Source organism: Chiloscyllium plagiosum, unplaced genomic scaffold (assembly GCF_037043375.1).
Source record: "Chiloscyllium plagiosum isolate Xiang-an unplaced genomic scaffold, Cpla_swu_hap1 HiC_scaffold_13, whole genome shotgun sequence".
Taxonomy (NCBI): Eukaryota; Metazoa; Chordata; class Chondrichthyes; order Orectolobiformes; family Hemiscylliidae; genus Chiloscyllium; species Chiloscyllium plagiosum.
Genome location: NW_028270151.1, coordinates 14,549,498 through 14,560,397, shown reverse-complemented (window position 1 = coordinate 14,560,397; position 10,900 = coordinate 14,549,498). Strand labels below are relative to the sequence as shown.

The 10,900-nt window shown below is 40.7% G+C and overlaps 1 non-coding gene across 1 annotated transcript; it reads left to right on the top strand.

The window, feature by feature from the left end:
- Positions 1 to 9,512: 9,512 nt before the first annotated feature.
- Positions 9,513 to 9,615, top strand: LOC122556399 (U6 spliceosomal RNA). The gene has a single exon (XR_006313516.1). It is a non-coding gene; the product is annotated as a U6 spliceosomal RNA (small nuclear RNA).
- Positions 9,616 to 10,900: the final 1,285 nt, after the last annotated feature.

Here is a 10,900-nt window from a genome sequence, read left to right as displayed (position 1 = left end):
GCCTTCTCAACATCACCAGTTGCCTGGCCCTCAGGTAAGACCATCACCAGTCATAGAACATAGAACATAGAACAATACAGCACAGAACAGGCCCTTTGGCCCACGATGTTGTGCCGAACATTTGTCCTAGCTTAAGCACCCATCCATGTACCTATCCAATTGCCGCTTAAAGGTCACCAAAGATTCTAACTCTACCACTCCCACAGGCAGCGCATTCCATGCCCCTACCACTCTCTGGGTAAAGAACCCACCCCTGACATCTCCCGTATACCTTCCACCCTTCACCTTAAATATATGTCCCCTTGTAACACTCTGTTGTACCTGGGGAAAAAGTTTCTGACTGTCTACTCTATCTATTCCTCTGATCATCTTATAAACCTCTATCAAGTCACCCCTCATCCTTCGCCGTTCCAACGAGAAAAGGCCTAGCACTCTCAACCTATCCTCGTACGACCTATTCTCCATTCCAGGCAACATCCTGGTAAATCTTCTCTGCACCCTCTCCAAAGCTTCCACATCTTTCCTAAAGTGAGGCGACCAGAACTGCACACAGTACTCCAAATGTGGCCTAACCAAAGTCCTGTACAGTTGCAACATCACTTCACGACTCTTGAATTCAATCCCTCTGCTAATGAACGCTAATACACCATAGGCCTTCTTACAAGCTCTATCCACCTGAGTGGCAACTTTCAAAGATCTATGAACATAGACCCCAAGATCCCTCTGTTCCTCCACCTCACTAAGAACCCTACCGTTAACCCTGTATTCCGCATTCTTATTTGTCTTTCCAAAATGGACAACCTCACACTTGGCAGGGTTGAACTCCATCTGCCACTCCTCAGCCCAGCTCTGCATCATATCTAAGGCTGCTCTGTCACCTCACTAATGACAGAGCAGCCTGTGGTCCTCTGGGACAAAAACGGAAAATGCTGGAAAATCTTAACAGGTCTGGCAGCATCTGTGGAGAGAAATCATATTTAACACTTTGGCTCCAGTGACCCTTCCTCAGAAAAGGTCTTCTGGGATTATGGTGACTTTACCTTTGCCTGGCTATTCCATCCCTTATAATAGACTCTTTTTCCCAATGACAAACATTATGGCATATGACCTATAGTTAACTATTATAGTTAACCAACAGTATCACCATTATTTGATGCTAAACCTAGAGAATTAGACCTGGGTTCAGCCTGAAGTCAGTCATAACACCAGTATACATACATTAAATTGCTTTATCATCCCACTCTGGAACTTATTTGTATGTGTTGGAAACTCAAAATTTGGGTGTGCATGAAAGTTGGATCGCTCTAGTACTTTTCTCAAAGCATGGTAAGTCGAATAACAAGCATTTTTATTATTGAGAAAATGCTGAAGAAATCTATGTGTGTATCGTTTACAGTCACAACACATAAACAGTTAAAAATGACACGCATATCTTTTTTTTAGCAAGCATGTTATGCCTGAGCAAGGAATGGGAATAGAGCAATGTCATTCTATCTCTCCTCCTTGCTTATAACAGAAAATATTTCCAAATGTTAAATGAGTAGATTATTCATCATTGTATATATATTTTTAAACTCAACACCTAATTATTTATTTAGAAACATGAAAAAATTGTAAGAACTGTGAAAAGCAAATTGTGTAAAGCAAACTCCATGCTTGATTTTGGTAATGATTCAAATTTGTTTGAAATATGTCAGATGTGTGGGTGGTATGACCAGAAATGCGTTGGAAGGCCTGTGAAATATTAAAGCCAATGTTACCTTATTTCAACTCAACTTCAGTCCCTTCTCAAAAGGAAGAAACTAATAAACAACCTTGAGACTATCCCAGTTAGTGGGCTAAGTAACATTTACCTTTGTTTATTACTGAATCAGGGAATAGCTTACACTGGTCTTAGTCCAGTCTATTTTAAGGTTGACTGGGCTAGATTCTACCCACATCTGTCAGAAGAATGTACCAACTGGCTTTGAATATCTCTTTCCTTTGCCATGTCGCTGTTTTGGAATTTTTGCAGTTTGACCCTTGACTACATCCCTATCCAGTAATTATCCAATGAAGCTACCATTTATTCTTACTACTGGTGTTGACTTCTCAACTAATGCCTGCTGCTTTCAGACTGATTTGTACTATCCTAATGTAAACAGCCCCAACAATTAAAGAGAATAGGTCTGTTAATTGTTTCATACATTCATATGTGCTCAGCCTAAAATCTTTGGCTCATTGTCAGATGATGGCTTATCCTGAGCTGGTTTCTGTGCTACTTTTATCAGTGGTCATTTTATTATTGTCTTCCACTCTCAAAGGTATGACAAACAAGTTCCAAATCTACCTCAGCTGGAAATCAACACATCCTCTTGGCAATAACCTGACCAAAATGTTAGCAATCTATCAGATTAAGCTAACTGACCCTGCACATGTTCTTCCATTGGTAAAGCAGAACATATCAGACCATTTTTAAATGTATTCATTTGATGGAAGTGTTACAGACTGGACTTGCAATAATTGCACATTTCTAATTGCCCTGGAGAAGTTGATAGTGAAGACCATCTTGAACGAGGTTATAGTCCAACAGGTTTATTTAAAATCACAAGCTTCCAGAGCGCTGCTCCTTCATCAGGTAAAGGATTTCTGATTTAAAATAAACCTGTTGGACTATAACCTGGTGTTGTGTGACTTCTGACCTTGTCCACCCCTCTCTAATACCAGTACCTCCACATCATGACCTTCTTGATCTGTTGCAAATCTTTGGGCAGTGCTATTAGGAAGAGAGTTCTAAGATTTGGACCCAATGGCAGTGTGGACAATAAAGTTCCAAGCCAGGATGGTGTGCAAATTGAAAAGGAACTTGCAAGTGTTCCCATGCATCAGCTAACCTTGTCCTTCTAGTTGGTAGAGGTTGTGGGTTTGGAAGGTGCTGTCAAAGGAGTCTTGTTACTGCAAGTTACTGCAGTGCATCTTGTACATGGTAAATAATCTGACACTGTCCATTGGTGATGAATGGAATGCAGATTGAAGGTGATGACTGTGGTGCCAATCAAGCAAGTTGCTTTGTCCTGTGGTTAGCACTGCTGCCTCATAGCGCCAGGGACCTGGGTTTGATTCCAGCGTTGGCTGACTGTCTGTGTGGAGTTTGCACATTCTTCCCGTGTCTGCGTGGGTTTCCTCTGGGTGCTCCAGTTTCCTCCTGCAGTCCAGTGATGTGCAGGTTAAGTGAATTGGCCATGCTAAATTACCCGTAGTGTTCAGGGATCTGTAGGTTATGTGCATTAGGCAAAAGTGAGGACTGCAGATACTGGAAACCAGAGTTTAGATCAGAGTGGTGCTGGAAAAGCACAGCAGGTCAGGCAGCATCTGAGGAGCAGGAAAATCGATGTTTCGGGCAAAAGCCCTTCATCAGGAAAAGGCATTAGTCGGGGAAATGTAGAGTAATAGAGGTAGGGGAATGGTTCTGGGTGGGTTACTCTTTGCAGGATCGGTGTGGACTTGTTGGGCTAAATGGCCTGTTTCTACATTGTAGGGATTCTATGGCATCTCAACCGGAGAAGTGGGGAGTATTCTATCATACTTCTGACTTGTGTTTGGTAGAACTGTAGAAGATTCGGGGTTAATTAACAGTTCAATACACCTATCACAGTCATAATACTGGCAAACTCTTCTATCTTTTGCTGTTCTCTTTTGAGTTTTTCTGTTAGTTCTGTTAGTGCTTAATGTAGCAGTGGGAGGCATGGGGAGGGGGCAATAGGAGGATGTGGGTCAGTGGCGAGTCATCATTTAGCTGCTAGATCAAATAGTGATGCAATGCCCAAATTATTCAAAGCATCCAACTCTCTCATCAAAACACACTGGATACATTTGGACCAGACCTGTGTTATTTCTTTTCAGTGGGTTTGCTACCTTCACTTCTCAGTGATATATTCTTTGCCTCACAGTTTACTGAGATAATTTGCTGAACCTCAAGATAACATTTCCTCTGTGCGTTTGTCTGATTTGTGCTATTCCTAGCTTCTGTATTTGAGTTCCACATATGTTGTTGGCATGATATTGTCCACTTCCAGAGTGCTTACTCATTTGCTTTCATATTTTCAGGAAAGAGTTTCCGGTATAATGTGAACAATCCTTACGCCGGAATAAATCTTTAACTTCAGATTTATTATTGTGCCTTTATTTCCCAATGTTGTCCTGATTTGAATGGATGTAGGAATTTATTTTCTCTGGGGACTGTCACAGCTAACTAATTCATGCAGCTACACAGTTCCTACGTCTATTTTGTCCTCAAAACCATAGTTGCCTTCCAAGCAAAGGTGTGTAAACTACTCATTGTGATACACCTTCACAATGAGTATCATCAAGAACTGGCTCCATGAGGAACATTGAAAGAGACAGTAAAAATGATTTATGCCAGGGCTGTGGAATGAGGAAGGAATTATGATTTTACTGGAAAAACAGAAAATTTAAGGAATTGAGCTAACAATTTCACTGTTAAAAAAGAAAAGAAACTCCTGGATTGTTAAAGCTTGAAATCAGTAAATAATTACAGAACAGCCAGTAATACAGTTTAAAACTCTACTTAAGAATATTAAAGGTATTACAGCGATACAGAGTTTCAATAGATTGGCAAACAAGGGAATTACTCCACAGACTCTGGCAAGCTCCCATAATTGAATTTAAAGTAGCATTGATGCACAAAATATAAGCTGTGGAGTAGCTGGCCTGAATGTAAAGCTGAAAATGTGTTTGCTGGAAAAGCGCAGCAGGTCAGGTAGCATCCAATGAACAGGAGAATCGACGTTTCGGGCATAAGCCCTCCTTCAGGAAGTAAAGCTGCCCGTCTGTGTTCTGTGCATGTGTGAGCAAGATCACATGCATTAGTACAGATACAGATTAAAATAGGAGTAATTCTAATGTTGCGCATGAAATGTGCTCCAGGTGCTCTGGTTTCCTCTCACAGTCCAAAGGTTTGTAGGTTAGGTGAATAAATTGCCCATAGTGTTCAGGGATGTGTAGCTCAGATCCATTAGTCAGGGGTAAATACAGGGTAATCGAGTAGGGAATTTGTGTGGGTCTGGGTGGATTACTCTTCAGAGGGTCAGTGTGGACTTGTTGGGCCAAATGGCCTGTTTCCACACTGTAGGAGTTCTGTAGGGATTCTATGTGTGTAATTCTATTTAAACAGAGCCAATTCGGCTGCTGATTTCATATCTATGAAAGCTTGTTGGGAACGTGAGGTTCACTGTATTTAAAATATATCCAACCAGTCACAAGGCATTGTCGACCCATTGACAAGATGTGCGCAAAGCAGTTTTGAACCAGTATAGGGAAGCAGTCACATTTCTGTGTAAAATGCAGTTACAGTTGGATCTACTCCTAAGTTTGCAGTTATAGTGCCACTGCTTTTGTTTCTGTCTCACTTACACTACACAGGGTGGGGACTAATGATTAAAAAAAAAACTACCAAGATGTTGTCAGGAATGGAAAGGTTGAGTTGTTGGGAAAAATTGGGTAGGCTTGGACTTTTACCACTTGAGATTGAGGGGTAACTTTATAGAGATTTATAAAATCATGAGGCATATAAATAAGATGAATGGCAGGTGTATTTTCCCTTGAGTGGGCGATTTCAAGACTCAAGGGCATATTTTTAAGATGTGAAGAGAAAGATTTAACAAAGAAAATGAGGGGCAAATTTTTTTGCATAGAGTGTTGCTCATGTGTGGAATTAATTTCCAGAGGAAGTGGTGGACGTGGGTACAGTTACAGCGTTTAAATGGTATTTGGATAAGTACATGAATAGGAAAGATTTGGAGGGATATGGGCCAAGCGCAGGCAGGTGGGCCTAGTATAGTTTGGGATTATGGTCAGCATGGACTAGTTGGAATGAAGGGCCAGTTTCCGTTCTGTATGACTCTATGACTCTATTATGAATGACTGCTCAGATGTTGGCTCCAAACAGCACCAACCAAGAATGCTACTATCTGGGCAGTGCCATCTTTGTTCCTGTTAATTGTCATTTCAGTACTTTGCAATGATGCAAACTTATGTCTTGCAAATATACAATCACTGCACCACCCACTGCCACTAGTATTGATAGTAAACCCAGTTTACAAGCTAAAGAACAGAAGATTACAAGCTGTATTAAAATGATACAAACTTAAAACAATTTTACAATAAGAATTAAGAAGCACTTTTAGAAGAAGAGAAAGGAGATTTAAAATTCCACAGCGATTGAATGTCAGAGGAAGGACCATACAGAATCAAAATTGGACATCTTGAAGGAAATGAGTCTCAAAATAAAACATTAAGTGCAGAAATATATTTACAGAGCTACACAAAAGAGGTGCAGATGCAAAGATCTCAATGTAGTCAAGCTAATTCCTTAAGAAAAGATACCCAAAACATTCATAGGAGAAATTTGTGATCCAAATGATTTTGGATTCACGGAACTTTCTATGAAATTTAAGCTTGAGACAATTGTTGAGGTCAATGATCTACCCGCCCAGTTACAATGGCTGGAGCAGCAGTAGCTATAGCCTTCAAAGATGGTTTCAGTGGAATAACTCTGAAGAATATAGGTACACTATAAGTCACACTGTAACACAGGGAGAGCAAGACTGTTGAAAATGTTTACTTAGTTTGAAATCAACTCTCTTCACTTCTAGGCCAGTGTGCTTGTTTGGACTGCGATGTCCTTAAGAAGACCAAACTGTCCCCATAACCCAAGGGAACACTGGTCCAGAAGCAAATAGTTGTTAAATCATTAATAACCAGAAATAAATTACTATTGACTGAATGGTCGAAGGGCAACCGCTAGAAGATTTATTTGTCCTCCCAGACTCATAACAGGGCTCAAAAAGAAGAAAAGTTGTCTCTTCTGGTTCGCTAGAGTTAGAAATAATCACACTTTAGATTCAAGAGCTGGGACTTCAGTGAGTGTATTTCCTGCTGCTCTATATGTGGTCGGTGGACTGAAAGACTAATACATTGTACTCAGCACATGACTGCAATGCGATAGTGAATGTGACACCACAAAATGAACCTTTATGTAGAAAGAATTCACAGCCACTGCCTAAATTTAGCTCCCTGTACCTATACTTTGCTAACTGCACGATTAAAATATACAATAATTTATCGCATTTCTTAGAAGTTCTTTGAGGTTCAAAAGCATTTTTAAAAAGGTAAACAATTAAAATGCAGGCTGCATCAAAGAAAGGAAAGGGCTAACACACCAATGGACTTTGGCATTTTATTGTGTGCTTGTTTTCGTCTCAGTCTCACTTTTCATGAAATTATTTAAAAGCAAGATCGTTAATTCAGAACATCCTCCGTTCAAGTAGTTCCTCATCTGTCTTTGTGTTGCCTGTAAAATCCAGTAGGTCCCAGATTTGAAGATAAACTCATTGCTTCATGATGGACTACATAGCCAACTGGGTTTATTCTGTTACAAAAAATTTCCATTCAAAACTAACAGCATAGTTGGAATTAAATTTCTAGTGGCAGGTAAGAGAAAATCATGTGAGAATGCAGTGAACTCTGTACTCACTTCTTTGATTCATAGTTAAAATATCAGTAACACTGTTAAAATAAATTATTTTCAGTTTCAAAAGCAAAATTATACCAGCTTCCATAATGCTAGAAATTGACCGCAAATGAAATGGTTAAAAAGTAATGATTTTCAACTTGCTATACTCAGGAAAACAACTAGATTGGTTACCTGAAAGTTGTTTGCTAGTTATTTTCTCATTAATTAAAATTACAGTTACTTTTTGTTAGCTGTTTAGAGTCAATCCATACATCAGTGAGAAAGGGTCTGAGGAAGGGTCACTTGACCTGAAAAGTTAACTCTGACTTCTCTCCACAAATGCTGCCAGACCTGCTGAGCTTTTCCAGCAATTTCTGTTTTTGTTTCTGATTTACAACATCTGCAGTTCTTTCAGTTTCTATATATCAGTCAGTTTGCCAATCAGTTTGCATTGTTCTTAGGTTAACTTATATTGCGTGTTTTATAGCTTAGACTATGTACCAGCTTGCCTATAACTACACATAACTGAAAATATTTGCTCTCAGAAGCTAAGCAGATTCAGGCCTTGTTAGTATTTGGATGGAAGAATGCCAGGTAATACAGGGCTCTTGTAGTGTCCCTACCCCTAGACTAAGAGGCCTACATTGAAGTCTCACCTGTCCCAGAGATGTTTTATAAAATCTCTGAACGGGTTGCTTAGAAATTGTTTGACCTGTGTGCACCCAAATGTATCAGCAAATGCTGCTAGTTAGCTTTTCCTGTTGGTTAAAGTATACAACAGTAAGGGCTGCTATTTAGGTTTTGTCTATTAATTTAGAATTTACTTGTTAATTGAGATGAATGTGCACATATCAACAAGTGCAGTGCTATTTCCAACACAATGCGGGCATGCAGGACATCAGCACATATTGACAAGGTGTAAGGAAATGCATAAATTGCAGGGAATATCATGAAATATGCAATTGACTAAGGCACAATCTTCCATATGGATTCAAGCCAGTTGATGAGAGAGAAAAGTAAAATACCTTCCTTTGTGGATAGAGCTTATTGATTACTCAGTCTTCCAGCTCCTTTCAACCACTCCCCCGTGTTACAGATGCTCTCTAAGATATGAGAATTAATAGCCACTGCCGGTATCCTCTTCACCTTAAATAAAGATATTAACACATTTAACAATGCAATTAACCAGACATTAGCAACAACGACGGCTGTGAGGAATATAAATAGCGCCCATATGCATTGGAATGGAATTACATTAGTGACAGAACACAAAGCGTTGCCATGGCTAATATGACAGAGTTTTGGAGTCAGCTGGCTGGGCAGGTGTTAGCAATATGAAGCTAAACATGAGTCTAAATATTTGACCTACTTGTAATAATAGAAATTGTGGCAAATATTCATAGGTTAAGATCAGATTCTTTGAAATGACGTGACATTCCAAAATTCTTCCTTGATGGTAAATTGAGACACAAGGTACATATTTAATGATCTTAAGGGTAATTGTGATAGTTGATGGCCTAACAGAAAAAGCTGAGGGGTGATGTGGTAGAGTTGATTAAGAAAGAAAAACTATAGCCACATTACCTTACATCAAAGATATATCAGAAATGAGTTCCAGACTACTCAGACTCCTTGGCATCATGGTAGCCCACAAACCTACCAACACACTTAAACAGTGACTATTGAACCATTAGGTACCACCAGCAAAACTAATGTCATTTACAAGATACCTTGCAAGAACTATAAAAAACACTAAATTGGACAAACTAGCAGGAAACTTGCCACCAGGATACATGAACACCAGTTGGCCACCAAAAGTCATGACCCACTATCACAAATTTCTATACATACTGACAAAGAAGAACACCACTTTGACTGGGACAATTCACACATCCTAGAACAGGCAAAATAAAGGCACACACGGGAATTCTTAGAGGCATGGCATTCTAACTTGAACTCCATCAATAAACACATCCATTTAGATCCTATCTACTTTCCCTCGCTTCAGCAGCACATATACTAGAGTTGAAACGATACAGAGCAGATTAGCATGGCCCCTGTGCAAGGATGACACGCAAATTTGTGAAGTGCCCTATATTTCCACCACGATGGCTCAGTGGTTAGCACTGCTGCCTCACAGCACTAGGGACCCAGGTTCGATTCCAGCCTTGGGTGACTGTTTGAGTGGGGTTTGCACATTTTCCCCATGTTTGTGTTGGTTTCCTCCGGGTGCTCCGGTTTCCTCCCACAGTCCAAAGATGTGCTGGTCAGGTGAATTGGCCATGCTAAATTGCTCATAGTGTTAGGTGCATTAGTCAGAGGGAAATGGGTCTGGGTGGGTTACTCTTCAGAAGGTCAGTGTGGACTTGTTGGGCCGAAGGGCCTGTTTCCACACTGTAGGGAATCTAATCTAAAGTCTAATCAAAAAGAACTGAAAGTGACATCACCCACCTTAAGAAACCAAGACCTATAAACAGATTGGCAGGACATCCCACCAGCACTTCATCAGAGACTCTCACTGATTATACTACCTGGTATGGATGAAAAAATGCCTGAAAACAAACCTTCAAGCTCAGCGAGCTAATTTACATACTTATCATCAACCTGATTAGATTAGATTACTTATAGTGTGGAAACAGGCCCTTCGGCCCAACAAGTCCACACCGATCCGCCGAAGCGCAACCCACTCATACCCCTACATTTACCCCTTACCTAACACTACGGGTAATTTAGCATGGCCAATTCACCTGACCTGCACATCTTTGGACTGTGGGAGGAAACCGGAGCACCCGGAGGAAACCCACGCAGACACGGGGAGAACGTGCAAACTCCACACAGTCAGTCGCCCCAGGCGGGAATTGAACCCGGATCTCTGGCGCTGTGAGGCAGCAGTGCTAACCACTGTGCCACCGTGCCGCCCCTAACCTGAGCTGCAAATCTTCTCAAAAATTGCTAAAATGTTTCTACGTGTGGAGTAGACCAAATCTAAGTGTCATAACTACAATCACTAAAACATCTAACAGGAATTAGAATTAACCTCTTTACCCAGAAAGTGGTTAGAAGGTGGAACTTGTGACTGACCAAAATCACTGACACAAAATATCTGTTCAATTCACTTGCCATTTTGTCATCCTCTGTTACTAATGAGGAGACAGTGAGGACTGCAGATACTGGAGATCAGAGTCGAGAGTGTTGTGCTGGAAAAGCACAGCAAGTCAGGCAGCTTCCGTGGAGCAGGAGAATCAACGTTTCGGGCATAAGCCCTTCATCAGGACTGAGGCTTGTGAGTCGCTAACCCCCCCAGCTCACAAGCCTCTTTTCTGATGAAGGGCTTATGCCCGATACATCGATTCTTCTGCTCCTTGGATGCTACCTGACCCCCTGCGC